Genomic DNA, 8,761 nt, shown 5'->3' on the forward strand with positions numbered 1-8,761 from the left:
GGGGTGGGCTGCGCTCCCCGGGACACAACTCGTTTGGGAGCTGGGGAAGGGAAAACTGGCTCCTGCTACCAGCGTCAAACAAATCCACACCTAAGGACACAGCAGACAATGGGGAGGACTGGGAGGCAGCAAGCCAGTGTGCTGGAGGAGGCCAACTTGGCAGGGCTGGGACCAGGGCAGGGAGAAAGCCAGGGCTAAAGGAGAGAGGGACACAGGGGCAGATGCCGTGGGCTCTGGAAACCACCGCCAGACCGAGTGATTCAGCCAAAACACATAGAAAATTAGCGACAGAGCCAAGAATAAGGACACAGCTCCATCAGGGTGTCCAACAAAGGGACACTTCTTTGGATACAGCGGGAAGGACAAGAAAAGGGTCACACACCATGCAGGTGACTCCTGCTACGTGAGCTGCCACCCCAGGCAGCAGGGCCGAGGGCAGCTCACGGCCACCATTGCAGTGCCTGAAGCTCGGATTTGTACGGCAATTTCTGCAGCGAGAACTTATTCTGTGCAAGGGCTTTGCACATGGGAGGGTTGCTCCTCCAGCCGGGTGCCTGCAGCAGGGGGCTGGGCAGTGACAGCAGCGGTGCAGGACAGCAGGGTGGCTCCCAGGGAAGGCACTGCTGAGGTCTCCCAGCAGGAAAAAAACAAAAGCAGTTCATTAATTACAAGTCTAATAAATTCAGTCTCTAATAAGTACTGGGTCATAGTTTCTGCACGGCTTTACCCATGCATCGTGCTCACCACGACAACACTTCACCGATTCCCAGCGCTCTGGCTAAAACGTGCCACATCTCTGCCCATCCTCAATTAGCAAAACGGGAATATCTTAAATAGAATAATTCAAAATAAAGTGAGATATGAGATGTGGAGGAGGTATTGGTTAGATGGCTTGTTTGAAGTCAATGGAGCCGTGTGCTCTGGCTTGTTGAGCTCTGTTTTGATTTATAGAAATAATAGAAGCCGATGCAGACGTATAAGTTTTGATTTCTCCAACCAGAACATGGTGGAGCCTCATACAGCGAAGCCCCAGTGAGATCCAGGCTGGTGGAAACCTGCCTCCCAGTAAGGCCCCAGCTGGCAGCCAGAGCATACTGGTTATTGGTCTTTGCGGGACTGCACCTCTGCATGTGTTCTTTCGCACAAAATTATAGTGATACTTAAATTACAGTGAATTCAACATGTTTTCCTGGGCTCATCTCTCAGCCCCCTAAGGAAGAACTGGCTGGCGTTATAGAATCATAGAATCATTGAGGTTGGAAAAGACCTCTAAGATCATCGAGTCCAACCGTCGACCCAACACCACCACCCACTAAACCATGTCCCTAAGTGCCGCAGCTACACGTTGCAATGATGCGTCTCTCAGTGTATCCTTCCTTGCAGCTGGAGCTCTCAAAACAACATCCAAAGGTATTGAGTACCTCTCAAACACCTTTCATGAGGAAGAACTGAAGGCAGCAAATCCGTCGGGGGATGGACAGTAAGGAGAGAGCAGGGATTCGGTCGGCAGAATGGATTCTGCACTGGAAAAAGGCGGTCGAAGAGGTGATGCCCTCCGGGACCCCCGGCCCCACGCAGCCCCAGGGAGGACGAGGCTTCCCTGGGATGGAGCTAATCAGCAGGGAATTACCAATACAGTCAAAAAGCTACAAGAGGCAGGTTAGACCTGGATGTTCATCATGTTCTGTCAGGGTACGTTATTTTAATACAGTAATTGGCTGTTCATCATTTTTCTTTTCTCTATATTGTTAAAAAAAACCCCAAACAAAACAAAGCAGACCTTCATTTTTCTCCAGACAGGCAACCCGCTGTATTAGCCACCCGGGCACCGTGCAGGATTATTTGAATACAACATGAATAAAGCCTGCAGCACGTACGGCCAGTGACATAGTTAACCGTTACAGTGTAAGAGGCCCCCAGCAGCCATACATATATAATCAATTAGAAATACACATTTTGGGCTTCAGTCTCTCCGCCCCCCCCCCCCCCCCCTTCAATGCAAATGTACTTAGGCTAAAACACTGGGATTGATTTTCCATTGCTGATTGTCTCATACAGCAACTTCTGCCATGGCAAAGTGTGTGCACGATGCCAGCGCTCACACCAGGAGCATTTCCCACCGGCGTGCCAGGGCCAGGCTGCAAGAGGGCACCAGCGATGCCACCCAAAACCCCTGTGCGGCCCCAGAAGCACAGCTAAGCTCTCCTACCTCATCAGCAGCTCTCCATAATTCCTTCCCCATAACGCCTGTCTCCCTGCTAATGGCAAAAGAGTATGAAGATGAAGCGGAAACTCCTTCTCCTGGCCAGGAGCTCGGTGTGGCAGTCCCAGGCAGGACAATTAGCACTTTGCATCTTCTCAGCATCCTCCAAAACTTGGGGCAGGACTTTGCCAAATCCTGCAACAGCTGTTTTGGAGGTTTTTTTGTTTGATGTAACACCATCCAGTGCCATCTCAGCATTTCCAGGGCAGCGTGACTTTGACCTGCCCACTTTTCACTGTTTCCTGCTGAGCTCTCTCCTCACTGAGAGGGAGGATCTTCCACCGCAGCCATATGTGGGGCGAGTGAAGCCGGGTGGGATTTTGCACATCACAGGACGTTATTCGGCTGTGCCAGTCTTTGCAGGGCTGGAGCTTGACCCAGCCGGAGCAGCTCTGCCAACCCTCATGCTGGTGGAGCAGCCTTTCATACCACGTTCAAAACCAGTCTGAAAGCATGAAGCTCCACGGACACCTGAGCTGCCAGCTTTTAGGGTGCACCCAAGGTCAAATCTTATTAGTGAGGTGGGGTTTAAGCTTCATTAATGGCCCAGACCAGAAGCAATTCTTTACAGCAGCCCTCCCTGGGCTGTCAGCGGTGCAGCAGGGTGCTGAGGTCCCATCTCCTTTTAGCTACAAGTGTTTAATTCCTGCAGGTGAGATCTGCAGGGAACCTTTTCCCTCGTCTTTTCCCTTCCGGCAGAAGTCACCTTGAAGGCACTCAGGACATTATACAATAAAAGGCCTCGTCCTGTCAACCTGGGCCACGAACTGATAGCCTCAGGATTGCCTCCCCTCCCGCTCCCTCTAATTTTCTCTACACTGAAATATTCAGACAGCAAATCTGCCCAGCAAACAGGCGGGGACAAGCCGCCCCTCGAGCCCACGCGTGGCTCTGGTCCAGCGTCGGACAGCAGCTATTGACCAACTTTAATTGTATACCAGGCTGTAAGAAATGTTTTGGACACAGGAAGGGAAATTTCTGGACGAGCCAGAAATTGCAGCGTTTGCCCAAGGAAAGAGGAGAGAGAGCAGGTAGATGCAACAAACTGGCGACGCGATGCTGAAGCTGCTGTGACTTGTGTGGGAGGTGACGGATGCTGCATGCCAGCTGCCTGGGCGCTTGCTATTTTTTGTCGTTTCGTGGGCAGCAGGGCCGGGGGGAGGCTTGGGGAGACGCCGGAGCATGGCAGAGATGCACAGCAGCCCTGGCACAACCCCGGGGTAACTCACTGCCGCCCCTGTGCAGCTTCCAAAGGTTGGGAGCCACTTGCTAGAGAGACTTTTGAGATTTTCTCTTTCCATGAGAGGCTGTTTGCGGGACAGATTTGGCACTGGATAGCAAAACTGGCATCAGCAGCCTGGGTTTGGGATCCACATCTGCGGCACCCACGGCTCCTGTGCAAGCGGGACGTTACCTTGGGATGGGCTGCTCCAGCCAGGTCCTGTTAGGTGACAGGAGTCAGCACACACTTGTACAACGTTTGCTGCTTGTCCCAGCAGCAACATTATTATCTTTTTAGCTTTCAAACACTGAAAGTAGGAAAAACTCATGGCACCAAAGAACACCAGCCGCTCTCCCCTCTCCAGGGAGGGTTTTCACATCCTGCTTGCGCCATGACTAAATTAGAGGAATTAACTCCTGTGGGCTGTTGGAGCTGAAGCTCCGTTTGCTGTTTCTCCTGCACATCCCTCTGCCTGGAGCCGCTGCTCGGGAGGAAGCGCAGAGAGGTGCAACATTATTTTTATCTCTGCACCCACATGCTGTGCGAAAGCTTAAAAAAAAAGCGCAGAGCCTTTTGCAGCCAGCCTCCCTGGGAGGCTCTGACTCACGGAATAACAGAGGTGCACGTGTGAACGGAAGCTATATACTTTATTTAAAATAAAACACCCTCTGTAATCATGTGGGTCTAAATTGAGCTAATAAAAGCCGAGGATGTGCCAGTTCAGGAGTTTTGCTCCGGCAGCTCGGCCAGTTGCATCCTTTAGCCCCCGCGGTGGCCCGGGCCAGCAGGCACCGCTGCCCCTGCACGGCTCGTGTGTCCCCCACACCGGAGGGAAGGAGGTTTGAAAGGGCATGAAGCGCTCACGTCCCACCGCTTCACCGTGTGAGTGGGCAGTGCCCTTCAATGAAAAAAGCTAGAAGAGATGCTGGCAGCAAGTTTGCTCTCACTATTGGCGTTTTCTGTTAACCCTCTGCAAAAGGAGCGGAGGTACCAGCAATACACCCCCTTTCGTGTCTGGTCTCCGGGGCTGGGACCCGTCCAAGTTCCCCAACACAGCCCCATCGGAGCCATCCAGGCTGGCTGGAAAACAGGCTGCTTGCAGGATGAGGGATGGGTCTGGCCACAGCAATCAGATTTAAAAGGTCATGTTTTGGAAAGCAGTTTAGATGACATTAATTATTGAAGCCTCATAACGCTTGTATTAAGGGTAATAGTTTTCCGTGTGATTTATATAGCACTGAAATTCATTACCAATCTTTTAATGATGTTAGGGTCAATCAGGCACAAGAATGCTAAATGACTTATCCCAAAAGGACCAGGAACTGATCCAACGAGTTTTGGGATGCTCTCATCCCTGGCCTGCGCTCTTTCCCTCCTTCTGCCCTTGCACTCATTGCTGGTTGTTTTTACAACAATTTCTGACGGATTTTTCCTGAAATCACACCTAATCAGTGTCTCAGACATGGTTACACTTGTAGGAGAAGCAAATGAATCCTGCTAAAAGAAGAGTGTTTCTGGAGGTGTCAGTGAAAATGTTGAAGCTTTAATGAAGTTGTTTAATCCAACAATGGGTTGTTGCAGAGTGTTTTATATGGATTTGGGAAGCCTCCCTATTATGGGCACTGAGTTTTATTAAGTGCTCTGAATAGAGGAGCGAGATAAGGGGGGATGGATCAAGTCCCCAAGGCTGAAAGAAGAATAACACGGATGTGGACCACACATTGGTTTGTAACCTGAGAAACAACTGGTCTGTGTCCAGGCTGCCCAGGTACCTGTGCTTCCTGGGGCCGCACGCGAGTGGCAAGTAAGGAATAAGAGCGGGTTTACTAAAAGGCCAGTCTGTGAAAACCAGACTTTGCTGGGCAAACCCAGCAGCTGAAATGCTGCTACAACCATCTGAGCGTCCCAAGCATCCCCCCTCACCAGGGTCTGGGGGCAGCTTTGTAACACCCACGTGCACCTGGAGCTCGTACGAGCGGGATGGCAGGGGTGGGAAAAAGCTAACATGAGTGAGGACAAAGCCACCGGTCTTGTAGAAACGAGGAGCATAGTAAGCTCCTCCGGGCATTGCAAACCCCTCTGCGCAGCTCTGGCTCTGCCTCACTGTGGGGCAGCAGTGGTGAACTAGTTTTCATTAAACTAATGCAGGAAAGGTCAGTATGTGTACACAGCCTTCCAAAACCCAGCTCCTTTCAAAAATAGTTTTAACGGGAAATTTGCAGTAACCCAAATACTCACCAGGAATTACAGCGCGGGCATCCCGTGCTCCTGAGAGGCGGAGTCAGGCCCCCCCATCGCATCTACCGCAACATCCAGCCACACGGGCCAAATACTTGACACGACATTAAAAACCCCTCCGCCAGCCCAGCAAACGGCCACGCTGCCATTGCCTTTGGGGGGCAGCTGAATTTCTTTTGCTCCCAGCTGATGGCGAGGGGTCTGAGCCCTCCGAGGAAAGGGAAATTCATTCCCAGCATGTGAATCACAGGCTCTGCTGTGGCAGAGAAAGAGATGAGTGATTTTGCCAGCCTTGTTGGGTGAGAATAAGATTTAAAACACTTCTAAGCAAACTTCCATTGCGCGGTTGGGTTTTTTTCTCACTCAGGTATTGCGCTTTAAATTGGTTTTGGAATTTCCCCCCCCCTTCATCAGATTGTGCAACAACATCTCCCGAGGTGGGATGTCGGGCGCTGACTCAGGGACCAGTAATGAACACTGGAAGTGGCAGCTGGTGTCTGACACTGTCACCCTGGCAGCAAGTGCAGCAAGTCCCCTGAGAAGGAGACAGCATTGACTCATTTCCCATGAGATCTCCCTTATTTCACGCTCCTCCTTTGGGAAAAGCAGGAAAAATAGCAAAAAAGAAACCCCTGCAGGTAACTTGGCAGGTCCAGGCTTGCCACCGACTGTTCCCCCAGACAGATCCCCCTTTCTTTGGGTTTAGCAGCTCTTTGGGAAGGTAACAAGTGACTGATGCAGTTGGGGAAAACATCCCTTTGAGGACAGCCCATCCACATGTGGCACGAGCTTTCGTGATTTGGGCCCCTCATTGATTTGTCTTTGCTTTACCATGGCTCCCCAGGGCTTACTTGGGGTTTTTTTCAGCCAAGCACTGAGGGTTGCCTTTGCCAAAGCAGGTGGGATTACAATTACCTTGTGGTAATTAATGCAGTCACCGTTTTAGCTACCCTAGCAGCTCTCAGAGGAGATGGTTATATTTGCGACTCACGTACCAGGTCTGTAAAAGTATTCTGAGATTTCTAAGTCAAATACCCAAATCTCTAAAGAGAAGTTGGGGCTGGGAGAGGGAAGACGTGCCTTCAGCTGCGAGTGGCGGCCACGAGTAATTGCTGTGATTTATTAAGCGCTGGGTGCTGGAAGCATTCCCGACGGAGATGCTCTCGTGTACAGGATGCAGCCGGCACTGAGAGATTCAGCCTCTCCTGCAGAAACCTTTAACTCTTAATTTTCCCAGTGACCACCAGCCTAATCTTGCCTGCTTAGAAAAAGTCAAACAAAAATGCATAGGTTGTACAAACTTCCCTCCCTTCCACCCAGGAGTCCATCTCCACCCCCGGCCAGGGCAGCAAAGGAGCAGGACCACCTGCAGCCAGTTTGCTCCGAAAGCATCAGCTCAGATGCCTGCTACCGATACTCGTGTCAGGCTGGAGTAATTTTCCACCCACGCATGCCTCCGCCAGACTTGCCTTTCCCCAGGGACAAGCCTGGAGGGTGTTTAGAGACTCTTGTCTAAGGAGCTCTGTCTCACCCGAAAAGCCAACGACCGCGTGAATGGCTGCCGTACCGCCGGGGGCTTGGTTAAGCCATAGCTGGAGAGGGCAACGCGCGTGCGCCCGCTTCGCTGGCAAGGGGAGCAGAGAGGAGCTACACAGGGGTTTGGTTTTTTCCCTCAATAGCCTGGTATTGAGACTGCAAACAGCTTGTTTACATTTGGGACAATATTTCTGAGAGGTTTAAATGCCGTGTTGTGCACAGTGGTCAATAATGATCATTTGGAGCATTAGGAGCCTTGACAGGTCCAAACATCCCAGTGTCGTACTTCTGGGGAGCCGAGTGCTCCCCGCACAGCAGGGCCGACTCCGGAGTCCACCCTGAAGGCCACTGCTGGGAATGAAATCCCACCCAGCCCCTGTCTAAAGAGCCAAGGTGGTGGGAGATGCAGGTCTGGCAGTACTGAGCTCCGAGGACCCCTTTCCTCTTGCCCTGGATGCACCGACTCTGCACGTGCACTGGCTCAGGGCAAGGACGTCCCCACTGACTCCCTCTTCACCTCTGCAGAAAGCTCTCAAGGCCTGAGAAGAGACGAGTCCATGGGCTTCAGGAGAAGCTGTGCACATTAAACGAAGGCTGAGCAGCCTGTAGCAGCCTGGAAACGCTGTCGCTATGAAAAAAAAAAAAGAATTTCAACCATTCCTTTGGGCAAACTCAGCCAGACTTTTCTGCAAATTAAACTAACCCAGTTATTGAATTAGCATGAGATTCAATACATTTGAGAGCAGGCAGAAAAAGAAGTTGTCTGTCAAGTTGTCACAATATTTGTACATTGCTTTCAAATTTTGAAAATAAAACGTCAGCCTAAATGAGGCAAGTGCCTGGACTCGGGGTGAGTACGGCTGGTGGGACTGCGAGGTCGTGTCCTCTCCTCCAGGAGTGCCAAAATGAGTTTTTCATGGCAAAGGTGGGCCCCTGATTGTCACTAATCACCACGAAACAAACCCTCTTCCCAGGAAGAAGCGGCAGAGGGTGGAATGAACCACCCGGGGCCCACGCACACACGGATGTGAGAAAGTGAAGTTTGAGTTTTCTTGGGGTCTAACTGCTAAGAAGGAGGGCACATCCCTCCACCAGCAAGTCGCACATCAAGCTTTGAATTAGACCCTCCGACCCGAGACCTCGCTTCACTCCCGAGGCCGTTTTCCCTGCGGCATCCACACCCGAAGCGGCTCAGAGATGCTCAGCCCAGCGAGCAGGTTAGCCAGGGACCTGCTGGCTCAAAGAGCCGCCCGCTTACCTCTCAGCATGCTGAAATCCTCTTACAGACATATCTTTTCCCCACTTAAGTCTCTTTTTCTCTTGATTTATTAACAGGAATTAAAAAAGGACCCAGGTTAAAATTCTGCGTGTGAACAGAGAATCAAGGTCTGGATCTGGGCGAGCTCTGCGGCTGATCACGCCGTAATCCCTGCAGCCACCGGGCTTCGCTGAGTCAATTTTGAAACGAAATTTCATGAAGGCAGACCAAACTCTCACAAAAG

This window comes from Aptenodytes patagonicus, chromosome 16 (assembly GCF_965638725.1).
Source record: "Aptenodytes patagonicus chromosome 16, bAptPat1.pri.cur, whole genome shotgun sequence".
In the NCBI taxonomy this organism is placed as follows: Eukaryota; Metazoa; Chordata; class Aves; order Sphenisciformes; family Spheniscidae; genus Aptenodytes; species Aptenodytes patagonicus.